Here is a 15,203-nt window from a genome sequence, read left to right as displayed (position 1 = left end):
CCAAGCATTACAAAACACTAGAAATAGATTATATATCCAAAGGCTAAACAAATGCAGAAAATGCTACAGATGCAGAAATGTATTGTTCATTCAAGTTTGTGTGCACTCCTTAAGAATAATTTCTTAAGTTACTTAAGAATAATTTTAAGCATGGAAAACTAACCAATTATTGTTATTTGTAGTCCTTTGTATTTTTAAAGTAACCAAAATCAACATTTCAATACTTCTTGAAAATTCTGGCCTTGGTATACTTGCTAGCTACAGAGGTTATTGCTGAATTTCAGACATGTCATAGTTGAAATGTCAATATATTATAACTTAATGGGTTTGGGGTGCCAGTTGCCTTCCCACTGGAAATGCAGGAAGCAAAGAGTAACTATTAAAATGAATAGATATTTTAGCATTAACCTTAGAAGATATGATTATGTCTTGTGATGACAGATTCCACCTCCCCCCAAGATTTGTATGGTGGCCTGTTCCTTCATATTGCTACATGATTCCTGTTAACAGAAATACTGCTGGGTGATGTTTCATCCATCTGCATGGGTGATGTTCAGCCTATTCTAGATGGGGTTGCACTATGCTAAAGGAACAGGTTTTCAGTCTGGTAGTGCTAATTGATCCAGCATTGGATAAATATTCATTGTCATTGTCCCTAGAGGCTCAAGTGGCCTCTGTGGCTTGGAACAGCTTCAGCTGATACACCAGCTGCAACCTTACCTAGATGGAGATAGTTTGGCAAGTTACCGGTGCTCTGGTAACTTTCTGTTTAGATTAATGCAATGCATTGTGCGTGTGGCTGTCTTTGAAATCATTTTGGAAATGGCAATTGGTCCAAAATAGGGCTGCAAATTATTAACTAAAATTGGACATTTTAATCATATTTCGTCAGTGCTTTATCAGCTCAACTGGCTCCCAGGCAATTTCTGGGCCTAATTCAAAGTGCTGGTTTTAATCTTTAAAGCCCTGAATGTCTTGGGACCAGGTTACTTGAAAGAGTGACCTGCTCCATATGTCCCTACCTGTACCCTGAGATCCACCTCCTGCTCTGAGTGTGGATGAGCTGCATGGCTACTAGGTAGAGGATCTTTCTGGTAGTGGCATCCCCTCTATGGAATATACCCCCTGTGAGGCTTGCCTGGCAGCATAAGAACAGCCATACTGGATCAACATAAGAATAGCCCTGCCAACATCGTCCAGCATCCTGAAGGCATGCCCTCTCTCCTGCTGTTGTTCCCCTGCAACTGGTATTCAGAGACATTTTGCCTCTGAGGCTGGAGACGGTCTATAGCCACCTCTAGTGGTTATTGTAGACTAGTAGCCATTGATAGACTTGTCGTCCATAAATTTGTCTAACCTCTCCATGAATTTGTCTAAGCTCATTTTAAAGCCATCCAAGCTTGCGGCCATCACCACATCCCATGGCAGAGAATTCCATAGATTAATTATGCGCTGTGTGAAAAAGTACTTCGGTTTGTCAATACATAGTTTCCCAACATCATTTTGTTCCTCTGGATGCTGGCTGAAGAAGATCTTTCTATTCACCCAGGCCTTTTAAAAAAAAAGTTGTTGTTTTTAAATGTAGTTTTATTTTGTTGTGTTTTTAATTGTGCTTTATTTAATTTTTGCTTTGTGAAAATTGTGTAATTTTTGCCCAAAGAACAATTGTTATGGGACAGCCAACATATGAAGGTAGTAGCAGCGATGATAATGGTATTACCCTTCATCATGTTTTGATGAATTTGTCATAATATAAATTCTATAAGGAAAGCAGCTCATAGCAACAAAAGTGCTAGTACAGTGACTGGCCTCTCCTCTTCAAGACATCTTTAGTTGGCAGAGTATTTTTAAAGCTTTTTAAAAGGTGTTATTAGATTGAGGTGGGTTCCAATGGGGTAAAGATGGTGGCTAAAATTATGTACTAGAACGTGTTTGGTTAAAAATAAACTCTAGGGATTCTTGAGTATATGGATAATGTCTAAAATGCTTCCATTTGTGGGTAGATGCTGTTAGTGCTGTAATGTCCAGGTGCAGTTACAGGTGCTTCCTGGCTTTGTGCGATCATACATTTATGCTGCAGAAACACATAAATAGGTGTTACTATTTAGCTGGCACCTGCATATTTCACCCATGGATTATGTATAATCATCTTCTCTTGGGAGGACAGGTAACTGTGTTCTTCTCTGTAAGAGTTTCTCTAATAATGTTGTGCTTTTTTGTAAACATGTGCTTTCCACTGTGGTGATTTTCTCTGATGGGTTTAGGTTTTAGTTTATGGTGCTTTTAGAAAGACAGTGCTTATACATTGATGACAATACTTCTCAGGTACTAAAAGGACCAAGATTTTAGATAATAGAATATGGCCATGCAAGTCTCAAAGGGGCTGAGTGACATGTATAAATTCTCAAATCTTTGTGGAGTGATGCAGCTCTACATTTTCCAATAATCCTTGAGGAACCTGTAGCGGCTATTATATCCTGTCTGCTGCTTTAAAGAAGAGGAAAGGTTGACAATTTACAAAGTATCATATTACTGCTTCTCTCCTGTGCTACCTCTCCCTGCCACCCTTTTCTCTTTCCGCCTTCCTGTGTCTCTCCCCACTGACCTGTTTCTCCCTCACTGCTGCCTCATTTGTCCAGGGAGTTGCCTCCCCTTCCACTCCTTTTTCTTTCCCTGCTGCCTCTTTCCACCATCTTATTTATCTCTACACAGAAAGCAGCTGGGTGTGGGCTTTCCAAGTAACTTTGAACAAGGATGCTAGGGAACTATGCAGCTGTGGGCATTTGCTGTGGGTGGGGACTATGCGTGAAAATACAATATTTGTATGGAGGTTTGAGCCAATTCAGTTTGTAATAATGCAACCCCTAAACCCCTGAAAATGAGGCGTTTCATTGGCACGGTAAAGAACATTTGGAAGCCACTTCAATAGCATAACTTGGTGCATGGTTGTATCCTTGGTAGCAACACTGCTACACTGATAATGTGTGAATTCTATGCTATGAAATACACTTTTCTACTACTACTACAATGAATATTTATACCATTTATCTACACTTTAAAAATGTAACTAGCAGGCAAATATGTCTCTTGACAATTATATTTGATGTGTAGTATAAATGAATATTATAATTTTTTAAAAAACAAAACCTGGAGATTGGTTTTTCTTGTGCTGTTGCAAAGATTTCATACATTTGGCAAAATGAAAGGGAGAGCTTAAAGTGTGTGTGTGTGTGTGTGTGTGTGTGTGTGTGTGATTTTTAGCCAAGCAATCATTTTAAAATTTTCATACTTTTGACAGTGGCTTTTATGCACAAAGTAAAAGGTAGGATGAATGGCCTACTTCTGTCTGTTTTCATTACTCCATTCTTTCTGTGTGCTGCTCCATCTTTTTCACACTGTATGCCTAGTGGGATATTAAAGTTCTGTAATTATTTCAATAAGATCAGGAGATATCGATTTTTTTTTGTTCTATTTACTTGTTTCCTAGTAAATCCTGCCTCTATGTTGAAGGCCAGCAGTTTTGTTTTCAAACTATCACTTTTTAACATGTTCAATTAGAGAACATTTTAAATGGGCAGAATTGTGGCACATGTAATGTTTTGGCTCTGTTTATTACAATTTGTTTGTTACTCTGATTATATTGTAAGTAATATTAAGATGTAAGCTAATTTTAAGAAATGTTTGACAACCACTGTAAAATAATAAACAGTTTGGAACCTTCAGCCAGCATTTTTGCAACACCAGAAGTTCAGTGCAAATGACTGATTTTATTAAAGCTTTTAAAAAAATAAGCACATGGCCTTAATTATACTGAACATGGATTAGGGCTAGAATGGGCAATACACGGCCTATTGGATATTTCATGTATCGATAAAATTTTGCTCACATAATGCAGGTTACATTATATTTGCACTGGCCTCATATGCTTTATGTGAAAATTGAAGCTGATATAATAGCAGGTCTGGCCCAGCATATATATGGATGTCATTATACTTACCATGTAATGCTATGGTTACTGGCTGGCTGGCTGGGAAACCCTCAAGTAAATGCCATGTTCAACTCTAGTTTTGCTCTCTGAAATTATTTACATGATTTAACTTCCAGAACTTCATCTGATCCAGACCAAAACAACATAAACCTGTTGGATGGCCATTCCTTTAAACCAAGGAAATCATGGATAAAGTCTAATCTGAAATTATTTACATGATTTAACTTCCAGAACTTCATCTGATTCAGACCAAAACAACATAAACCTGTTGGATGGCCATTCCTTTAAACCAAGGAAATCATGGATCAAGTCTAATAGTCTAATACTGGGCTAAGTCACTAATCTGTGGACTAAGGCCTCCACTAAGAAAACCTTCTAAAACTATACCTGCCAACATGTATCTATTTCCCTATTCAGATGAATGGGGAAATAAGGATGTAACCCTGCAGAACAGTATCATAAGGGTTCCTGTGACTATGGTAGTTTTGGTAACCTTGCTACTTGAAATCCTTTTAACTGGGGATGTCAGGGGCCTTCTACATGTAGTGCATATGATGAGGCTATTCTCACAACTGCTGGAAAGCAGGCTAAGGGAGCCCAGCCCGCTTTCCAGCGGTCGTGAGAACCACCAGGCTAGCCTGCTTAATTCCCCCTCCTCTAAAACGAGGTTAGCGGAACAAGCACTCCACTAACCCTGTTTTCCTGATCGTGAGTCTCCATGGCGCGGCTCTGTGCTGCAGCAGCTCATGAGGAGACCCCCAACTGGGAGGCAACAACAAATCTCATTGGCACAGTAGAGGACATTTGGAAGCCACTTCATTAGCGTAACTTGGTGCATGGTTGTATCCTTGGTAGCAAGCAACACTGCTACACTGATAACATGTGAATTCTATACTAATTTTTTTTAAAAAATAAAGGATATATGATAAAACCCAGTTTTATAGTTGGCAACCAATTAACCCCTTAATGTAGGTGTGGGTGTGTTTAAAAATAAAAGTTGGTATTTAGTGCTTAAAGCATGAGAACAAAAACAGCGTGTTCTGTTCTTTATTTTGTGGTGGTTGTAATAAAGAATAAAATTAAGTTAGAGCTGAGGTAGAAGGAAACCAAGTGTTTTTCCATTCACCTTATTATTGAGTTGTGGTTGCAAGAACTTCCTTTTTCTGTTATCAAAACCTCTCAGCTAAAATGTCAGTTAAATATGCTAAATAACCAAACTCTCTTATGGGCACAAAAAGTAGTTTAGAGGCACCTGTGTTTGCTTTATTAAAGAAGGCAAAAGTATACATGTGAAGTGTTTGTGTGTGGAAGGCAGTGGCATTGAATTTTCAGCAGAGTATGGACTGTGCACTGTCCTTTTAGGGAGTAGAATGTTTTCTCTTGTAACAGGAAGAATGTTTAAAGGAATACTAAAAATACTGAATGCCTTAAATTAGATTGGTGTGTTAAAGTGAAATATATTGCTGTGTTCCATTATGGGTCATGGCTGAAAGACCCATTGGGAAGTATTATCCAGTAAATTAAATAGTAAAATTTCATAGCTGTAAAAGCTGTATAAAACAATAAAGGCAGAGTAAACATGGCTGCATGATTACTGTGGGTCTCAGATGGACATAGAAAGAAGCACCACAGGATGGATTAACATAGTCACTCAAGAAGTGTGATAATTGCCCTGAGATGTACTGCCTTAAGGTGTCTTGCAGCTATGACAGAAAAATTCTTCATAATCAAAAGGAAAAAAGAATTTGTTGGAAAATGGAGACATGGATATGACATAATAGACAGACAATCAGAAATTCTGACTCATGTCTACACTTCTAAAGCCACTTCAGAATGTCAAATAATGTTTAATTTGGCTGACTCAGCTAAATTCTTGCTCCAGAATGCTGCGCTATGAATAGGCTTTGAAGGATTTTATTTGTGCTGGTAAAGGTCAGTGTGATTTTTCACTGTACTGACCTGAACTAATGAAAAAAAAGCTTCAGTGGGTTGAATCACAACACTTAATTTTATCAAGCTACACTTTCTCTTTCTTTCCTATAATTGGCAAATTCTCTTGAATATTGTTTGTGTTAGGGCCAACAACACTTGAGTCACATGTAGTTTTAATCCAGCATTCTAGTTTTATTCATAAAAAGCTTCCACACAAACTGCAATTTGCAGTGAAAGATTGAAAAGGACAGAAGTGCTGGTTCTAAACTTCCCCAACTAGCTCTTTTCAGTTTTCCCCGTGGAGTGGGGAGAGGGCAAAGCTATGTATTTGGGACTGCAATTTAAACAAAACAAAACACTGAAGAAAAATGTTAAAAGTTTCCTTCTCTATCTCCTGTGTAGACTGCTGCCCTTGCATGTATATGCAATTCGGTCCTTACGTGAGACAGTTGGTATTTGGTTTTGTAGAGAGTGGAAGGTGATTCCCCCACTCAATATACAATCTAAACAAGAAAATGGTAAAACTCAAAATAATTTTTAAGAGGTTCTCTTAATGATGGTGGTTGCAGTAGAGTAAGGGAAAGTTGCAATGAGAATGAATTGTCCTCAAAATAGTTTTATGGAATAGATTATCACCTATAAAAATCTGAGATGTTGATCTCATAGTTTAGGTGTTAATCTTTGAGATTCCACCATCTATAAACAGACAGTGAAGGTGAGGTACATCATTCCAGATCCCTTTCTTGTTGGATCACATTTTTTACACTATTTATTTATTTATTTATTTATTTATTTATTTATTTATTTATTTATTATTACACTTTTATACCATCCCACACTCGTGTCTCTGGGCAGTGGTACTCTCACAGTGGTGCAGTTCACAGAGCTGCATGTAGTGGGCCTGTTTACTTGAAGAACTTGCCTTCAAATGCTATGGGGTTGTATCCTCAGATGGTTCACGTGAAGTGTTTTATGGTCACAAGTAGGGATATGTGAACTGGTTCAAATTCGAACCAGGGTGGTTTGAAGGTTCGAATTCGAACCGAACCAGCCATCAGGTTCGAGCTGCAGTTTTGAATTCGAACCGAACCAGGGGGTGGTTTGATTCGAACCAGTTCAAACTGGTTCAAACTGGTTCAGACATCCAGAAATTGGTAGGATGGTAGCTGTCACCCAGGGGTACCTGTTACCCAAACCCCAAAGCAAACGGACACTCGTACGATTTTTTATGAATTTTTGAAAATTATTTTTATTTTTTTCTCATAGGGTATAATGGGACTTGAACCAGGCCATTATTCCTTATTGTGGAGCACCCATGGATGCCAACAACCACCCAAACCCTGAAGCAATCAGACACCCCTATAATTTTTTTATGAATATTTGAAATATTTTTAATTATTTTTCTCATAGGGTATAATGGGACCAGAACCAGTCCATATCCCCTATTGTGGAACACCTAGGAGCACAAAAGCAGGGTGGGTGGTAGACAGACAGGGGTGCCTACCACCCACAAAACCCCAAGGCAATTGGCCACTCCTCTGATTATTGGTGAATTGTTAAAGTATTTTTGAATTCCTCATAGAGAATAATTAGGATTGCAGCAAATGTATAGCTTCACGTCGGGGGGAAAGGGGTGTCGTAGAGTGGAGTGTGGTGGGTGTTAGTTCCTAGGGTGGGCAAGGAAGCTATCAGAATTATTTGAAAGGAATTGGGCAAAGGGATGGTTTTTAAGTGATTTTTGAAGTTTACGTGTCTTTAAGGTTTTTCTCCCTAAAGAAGCATGGAGGTGTCAGCAAATGTATAGCTTCATGTCGTGGGCAAGGGGGTGGCCTAGTGCAGAGTGTCGTGGGTGGTAGTGCCCAAGGGGGGCCAGAAAGCTATCAGAATTATTTGAAAGGAATTGGGCAGAGGGCTGATTTTTGGTGAATTGTTGAAGTTTACGCATCTTTAAGGTTTTTCCTCATAAGGTATAATGGAGCTTTCAGCAGCCCTATAAGTGCACTGGGGGGGGCGGTGCTGGGTTGGCCCAGAGTGAGTGGTGGTGTAGTGCACATAGGCACATAAGGAACCGAACCAGGAGAATCGGTTTTGTGCACATCCCTAGTCACAAGTTCCTTCCATGAATGGAAGAGAATTGTTCTTCTACAATGGGATCCTTTTGTAGGCACAACTCTTCATTTCACAGAAGAAAGAATGTGCATCTCAGCACAATTAGAATACAGCCCATATTTGCAATACTGTGAATTCTTTCTTTGTGAATTTGCAGTATCGCTGAACTTTGAGTAGCATGTTGTAAGTAGGCTGACCTGACTTTACAGTCCTGCTTGCAGTCTGGTAAAATGCTTCCCTTCCTTTGGCAGTTATTCTAGAAGCTGAAAAGGAGGCAAAAGTGGTTTGCAGAATGGCTGCACAAACACGCAGCCCTGCTCCCACACCCGTTCAGACTTCCTAACCTGATAGCTGTTTTTTAGAGGATAGTGAGGTGGCATTCATTACACTGCAACTCATGGAGCAAGAATTGTATTCACAACATTGCCATGCACAAGGAATGATGGTTGCCACTGTTGTTTTCGCTACAACAGACTTCCATGTGTAATGTTCTATAATATACTTTAGTGGGGTCATATGGATCTTTTAATTGATTTTTATCATGTTTTTGTTTGAAATCAATTCCAATTTTAATGTTTGCATTCTTTGGATATTTCATTATTAGTCTAGAGAACAAAATAAAACCAAGGACTTAAACATTTTAAAATACTATTTCACTGTTCTTTCAATGTGCTGTAGCTTAACCCGCCCCCCTTTTTTCTTTTAATCAATGAATTTGTTTTATAATGATGAAATTGCAAATGAAGTCAGGTCCAGAAAGATTAATTTAGTCCTGCTTACAGCTGTGAAGACTGTGGAAATAAATATCCCCTGGAATAATGTGTTCTTGACAAAGGACATAACAAAAGAATGATTTCTATTCAGCGATAGGGGGAATATTTATTTTTTGTGCTGGGGGAGGGGCAGTGGTCTATTGCTGCAACCCTGACCTAGTTTTGTAGCTGCTTATTATTCAGCTATATGTTTCAGCTATTTCTGTAATTTAATTTGGCAACCTTTTCTGCATGTCTGCTCTTAGCAGTAGGTGCTCTTAGTATTAGCAGTGTCCCAGGCAAAATTATGTTTGTGTTTTGTTTTAAGAAACCTAACACATTCATACCTTTAAAAAAACACACACCAAAAAACACCCCTCTTTAATTGTTACCAGAGAACTGTCTGATTACAGACTGAATGTCTCGTCCAGGCCCTGCCATAATTAGTAACCACTGTTGACATTTAGATTTAAATTGAATTTTCTTCTAATTAAACCCAGAGGGGGTTGATCCTCTCAGATGTACAGGTTAATAAAATTAGTCAGAAACAGTTAAACAGTAAGCTGAAATCTCCATGAGTGCTGTGGCAGTGTATTGTTAGACAATCTGTAATTAATAATAAAAGGATTCATTAGATTCTAGAGTTGCCATTTTTGTTTTGGTTATGATTTTGTTATTTATTTATTTAATTGGTTAGTTTCGTTTAATAAATATAACAATAGTAATTTCTGTAATAGCTGTGAATATGTAAGCAGAAGCACTATAGCACCATGCCTTGCAATATGATGTTTAATAACAGAATCCCCCCCCCCGACAACACGGAATGAATGAAAATGGAATGCTTATAAAGGCAAGACTAGAATGGATTAAAATTTAAGGAATATTGCTCTATCATCATACCATGTAGGGTATGGAAAAAGTATTTATCCCAATGACATTTCACTACTTTTTGTTAAGTAGTTGTGTTTAATTTATTTGTCCAAATAGTGTTGGATATGTACAGTTCTGGTTGGTTGGTTGGTTGATTTTGTACAGACTAACTATCTCTTCCAATCCTACTTAGAGAAAGAACAAAATATTAAAAGTGTGTTAACTTGACATGTAATCTTCAGTCGTTAGCACAAACATAAAGTATGCATATGCAGGTTTGGCATGGTATATACTGGCATAGTGTTGACCAAGATAAAGCAAAAGTAAAAACCTGGTGTTTACCTTGTTGGGGTGGGGGATTAATTTTACCTATTTAACAATACCCTCTTAGTCCAAGTTTAATGCAATAATACATTTCTTGATTGTAAGATGTTGTTACCAATACCTTATAAAATGGAAGATGGTAAGAGGTTGCATGTAGTATTTATTACATTTTAAATTTTTATTGATCTAAGGCAGAAGACTCAGAAATATTATTTTAGCCATATAATATATCTTATTATTTAATACTAATATGAGAGTAATTGTACTCAAGAAGATGAAGGCTTGGGCTTGAAAATGACACTAAAGTCCTACAAATGGTGGCTCTCCAGTGAAGCTTACTGAGGCAATTGTCTCAAGCCGTACCTTTGTGGGTCTTTTTATGGGATGGTAGAATTTGCCCACCCTGGTGGAAGCCTGCCCGCTTTCCACCACCACATCACCTCTGAATGCATCTGACAATACTGTCCGTGCCTCCCATTCCCAGGTGATACCCTTTTCTTCCTCTCTGTCACCCTCAGTGGCTGGAATGCACCCCACAGATGGCAGCATGGAGTGGCTGGGTTCCTTGGTGCCACTGCACTATTAAGTCAGCCCTCTCACTCTTGCTGTCTCCTCTTCCATCCAATATGGTGCTGGCTGCTCATCTTCACCATTGCATTGTGAAGCTACTGAACAGGAGAAACTGAGACCACCTATCCCTCTGCCCTGCCTTCCTTCTGGTGCTGGAGAGAGGGGAACAGTGTGAAAGGGAGAGAGCTAGTGTTGACAGCAATGATGGAGAGCCCACGTAGCTGCTGCTGCTGAAGGCACACTGCATGCTGCTTCTCCCTGTTGCTGAAGTGAGGAGGAAAAGGACAGCACCTGGTTATGGTCAGCAGGAATGGGGGCAGTTAGAAAGGGTGGTGTTGGTGCTTGCTCCCAACATGAGTGAGGCAGTGATGGATGCAGGATGTATGTATGTTGTCAGTCAGCTCTGACACCACTACTCCCACTCTTATGAAGCCACTGCGAAACATTGTTTTCCAGCTTCTATTCTCCAGTTGTGAAAAGGGAAGATTACTGACCATGTCATAGATCTGTTGATGTGGTGTAATATCCTGTTCTGCAATAACACAGTCTGGCAAGCAGCAAGGCATGTCAGAGTTGCAGTACCAGGGAGAGCTCCAAATGGACAACCTGTTCCAACATGGGCAGAGATAATTGCAGGTTAAATCCTTCCAGCCTCAAACTAGCCCATCAGGCTTAAACTCCCTGCCTGAGGAGCTGAGAGACTTAAAATGACAGCCTCTGGCCTAGAGTCCAGCACTTTTTCTCAGCTTTACCACACCCTATTGGTCCATTGTCTGTGCTGATGTGTACATAAGAACAGCCCTTCTGGATTAGGCCCAAGGCCTTTCTTGTCCAGTAGATCTTGTCCAGAATTCCATAGATTAATTACGTGTTGTGTGAAAAAGTACTTCCATTTTCAATCCCCTTCCTAACGATCCATAGTGTGGAATTTGCCTTTTTCACAGCTGCCGCACACATGCAACAAGCTGTCCACAATTACCCCAAAATATCTCTCCTGGTCTGTCACTGACAGCTCGTACCCCATCAGTGTATATGTGAAGTTGAGTTTTTCTGCCACAATATCCATCACTTTACATTTTACACTTACGCTTCACACTTGCTTACATTGAACTGCATTTACTGTTTTGTCACCTACCACTCACCCAGTTTAGAGAGATCCTTTTGGAGCTCCTCTGTTTCCTGTCCTTCAACCAGTTCCCAATCCACACATGAACCTGTCCCTTTATCCCATGACTTCTGTGTTTACTCAAGAGCCTTTGGTGGGTAACTTTGTCAAAAGATTTTTGAGCATTGTCAAAGTATACTGGATCACCTTTATCCACTCACCTGTTGACACGCTCAAAGAACTCCAGAAGGTTAGTGAGGCAAGACTTGCTGTGCTGGTTTTCCTTCAGCAAGGCCTGCTCTTCTATATGTTTAACAATTTTGTCCTTAAGTATGCTTTCCATCAATTTACCCAGCACAGATATTAAGCTAACCAGACTGTAATTTCCTGGATCCCCTTTTTGAAAGTCATCATCTATGGGTCCAACCACCTCCCTGGCAGGTTGTTGTTGTTGTTGTTTACACAGTCAGACAGGTGTTATTGACTGGTTTGTTTTATCCAGACATTGAGTCCTTCCCAAGGACCTGGGATGGCTGAATTTTATTGTCAATGTTGTTGCTGTTCTTATAGATATCATCGCAGAATATAGACTGTTCCCAGTAAAGTTGCTTTTTGTAATGGGCTGATGGTGATTTCTGTGGCCCCTATGGTGTTGAGGTGCTTTTCAAGTTATTTTGGAATTACAGCTAGGGTGCCAATTACCACTGGGATGATTTGGGTCTTCTTCTGCAACAGCCTTTCAATTTCAATTTGTAGATCTTTGTATTTCGTGATATTTTCTATTTCCTTTTCTTCTATTCTGCTATCCCCTGGTATTTCTATGTTGATTATTTTGACTTGTTTTTCTTTCTTCTCGACTACAGTTATATCTGGTGCAGATGTTTGTCTGTTTGTAGTCGGAAGTCCCATAATATTTTGACGTCTTTATTTTCTACCACTTTTTCAATTGTATGGTCCCACCAATTTTTGGCTACAGGTAGCTTGTATTTTTTGCAGATTTCAATAATAATAATAATAATAAGAAGAAGAAGAAGAAGAAGAAGAAGAAGAAGAAGTGCACTTCAAATGGTCAAGAACGCGAAACTGTTCAACACCAATGAAACAAAACAGGCCTACAAGAAAGAACAAGTCAAGAACCGAGCAGAAAAATGGAGAAATAAGCCCCTGCATGGTCAATATTTACACAATATAAGTGGAAAATCAGACATCACCAAGACCTGGCAATGGCTTAAGAATGGCAACTTGAAGAAAGAAACAGAGGGTTTAATACTGGCTGCACAAGAACAGGCACTAAGAACAAATGAAATAAGAGCAAAAGTAGAAAAATCCACCACAAACAGCAAGTGCCGCCTTTGTAAAGAAGCAGATGAAACAGTGGACCACCTGATCAGCTGTTGTAAGAAGATCGCACAGACTGACTACAAACAAAGGCATGAGAAGGTAGCAGGGATGATACACTGGAACATCTGCAAAAAATACAAGCTATCTGTAGCCAAGAATTGGTGGGACCATAAAATTGAAGAAGTTGAAGAAAATGAAGATGTAAAAATATTATGGGACTTCCGACTACAAACAGACAAACATCTGCCACACAATAGCACTTACATTTATATACCGCTCTATAGCTGTAAGCTCTCTAAGCGGTTTACAATGATTTAGCATATTGCCCCCCAACATTCTGGGTACTCATTTTACCGACCTCGGAAGGATGGAAGGCTGAGTCAACCTTGAGCCCTTTGGTCAGGATCGAACTTTCAACCTTCTAGTTACAGGGCGACAGTTTTACCACTGCGCCACCAGGGGCTCTTACACTTACACCAGGGGCTCTCTCAATACACCAGATATCACTGTAGTCAAGAAGAAAGAAAAACTAGTCAAAATAATCGACATAGCAATACCAGGGGATAGCAGAATAGAAGAAAAAGAAATAGAAAAAATCACCAAATACAAAGATCTACAAATTGAAATTGAAAGGCTGTGGCAGAAGAAGACCAAAATAATCCCAGTGGTAATTGGCGCCCTGGGTGCAGTTCTAAAAGACCTTGAAGAGCACCTCAACACCATAGGGGCCACAGAAATCACCATCAGCCAATTACAAAAAGCAGCTTTACTGGGAACAGCCTATATTCTGCGACGATATCTATAACCATTGACAATAAAATTCAGCCATCCCAGGTCCTTGGGAAGGACTCAATGTCTGGATAAAACAAACCAGTCAATAACACCTGTCTGACTGTGTAAACAAGAAATAAGAAGTGATTAATAATTAATAATTAATAATTTAATAATAATAATAATTGGCAGCAGCAACTTTGATAGTAAAATTCAGCCATCCCAGGTCCTTGGGAAGGACTCGATGTCTGCAAAAACAAACCAGTCAATAAAATCTGTCTGACTGTGTAGCAATAATAATAATAATAATAATAATTATTATTATTAATTTGATTTCTATACTGCCCTTCCAAAAATGGTGTTATCTGCCATGGCGTTATCTAAAAATGGCATTATCTAAAAAAGGTTATCTGCCTCTGATATATTTTTAATAAGTTTTTGTTAATCCCCTTGAGACTTTTATGATTTATTATTATTATTTATTCGATTTCTATACCGCCCTTCCAGAAATGGCTCAGGGCGGTTTACACAGAGAAATAATAAATAAATAAGATGGAGCCCTGTCCCCAAAGGGCTCACAATCTAAAATGAAACATAAGATAGACACCAGCAACAGTCACTGGAGGTACTGTACTGGGGGTGGATAGGCCAGTTACTCTCCCCCAGATAAATAAAGAGAATCACCACATTAAACGGTGCCTCTCTGCCAAGTTAGCTGGGGATCTAGCTATATATTCCTATAGCTATATGTTCCTCAAACTCTCTTTTTACATCCCTTATAAGTTCCTTGCATTTCTGTTGCGAGCGTTTATGTTTCTTTTTTTCTCTTTATTTGGGCAGGACTTCCACAGTATGGTCACACTTGTTCCCCAATGGTTCTGCAACTCTGACATCTCGTACCAAGTCCTGGGCTCCACTCAGGATTAAGTCCATGGTCACCTTTGTGTAGGATTGAAGAAGCATAGAAAGGGCAGGGTTTTTTTTAGGACTGCAGCTCAGAAGGTGCTGCCTCTGTGGTCTCTGGCTCTGTGGTCTTCTGGCAGTTGGGTCCAACTTCTGGCAGTTTGACCCAACCTCCAGGCTGGTGTAAGCACTGGGACTGGGCCCAGGGCTTGTATTTTTGACCCAACAGCTCCTGTTCTTCATTTGGGTTAGACTTTGAGGACAAGAATCATGACAGTCATGATGGGAAGCACAAGAAAGAATGTAAAATATTTATGATACATTCCTAACCATATATCCTTGAGCCTAATGTTTATTTCTTCTTAGTAAACTTGCATAGGATTGTGCTTTCTAGCACTTTAAAAATATAAATAATAATTATAGTAACATTTAACAATACATAGCTTTCTAAAGTCTTTTTCTGGCTTCCTGGTCTTCAACCCGATTTGCACCTCAGTACAGAGAGACTGGGGTTCTAGACACCCTAACCCTCCTCCTC

General features: G+C 39.3%; 1 protein-coding gene across 8 annotated transcripts in view; it reads left to right on the top strand.

The window, feature by feature from the left end:
* The window catches only part of TOX (thymocyte selection associated high mobility group box), a 347,867-nt gene that overhangs the window by 98,736 nt on the left and 233,928 nt on the right, over positions 1–15,203 (top strand). The window contains exon 1 of one of the 8 annotated variants that reach the window (XM_053250478.1): positions 14,878–14,968. The exons of the other annotated variants lie outside the window; for them this stretch is intronic. The gene's annotated coding sequence lies outside the window, so the exon portion shown is untranslated. Of the gene's footprint in view, positions 1–14,877; positions 14,969–15,203 lie in introns of those variants that run through there. 8 annotated transcript variants of the gene reach the window in all.

This window comes from Hemicordylus capensis, chromosome 4 (genome assembly GCF_027244095.1).
Source record: "Hemicordylus capensis ecotype Gifberg chromosome 4, rHemCap1.1.pri, whole genome shotgun sequence".
NCBI lineage: Eukaryota > Metazoa > Chordata > Lepidosauria > Squamata > Cordylidae > Hemicordylus > Hemicordylus capensis.
The sequence above is the reverse complement of the archived record's forward strand: the minus strand, read 5'-3'. Positions and strand labels throughout refer to the sequence as shown.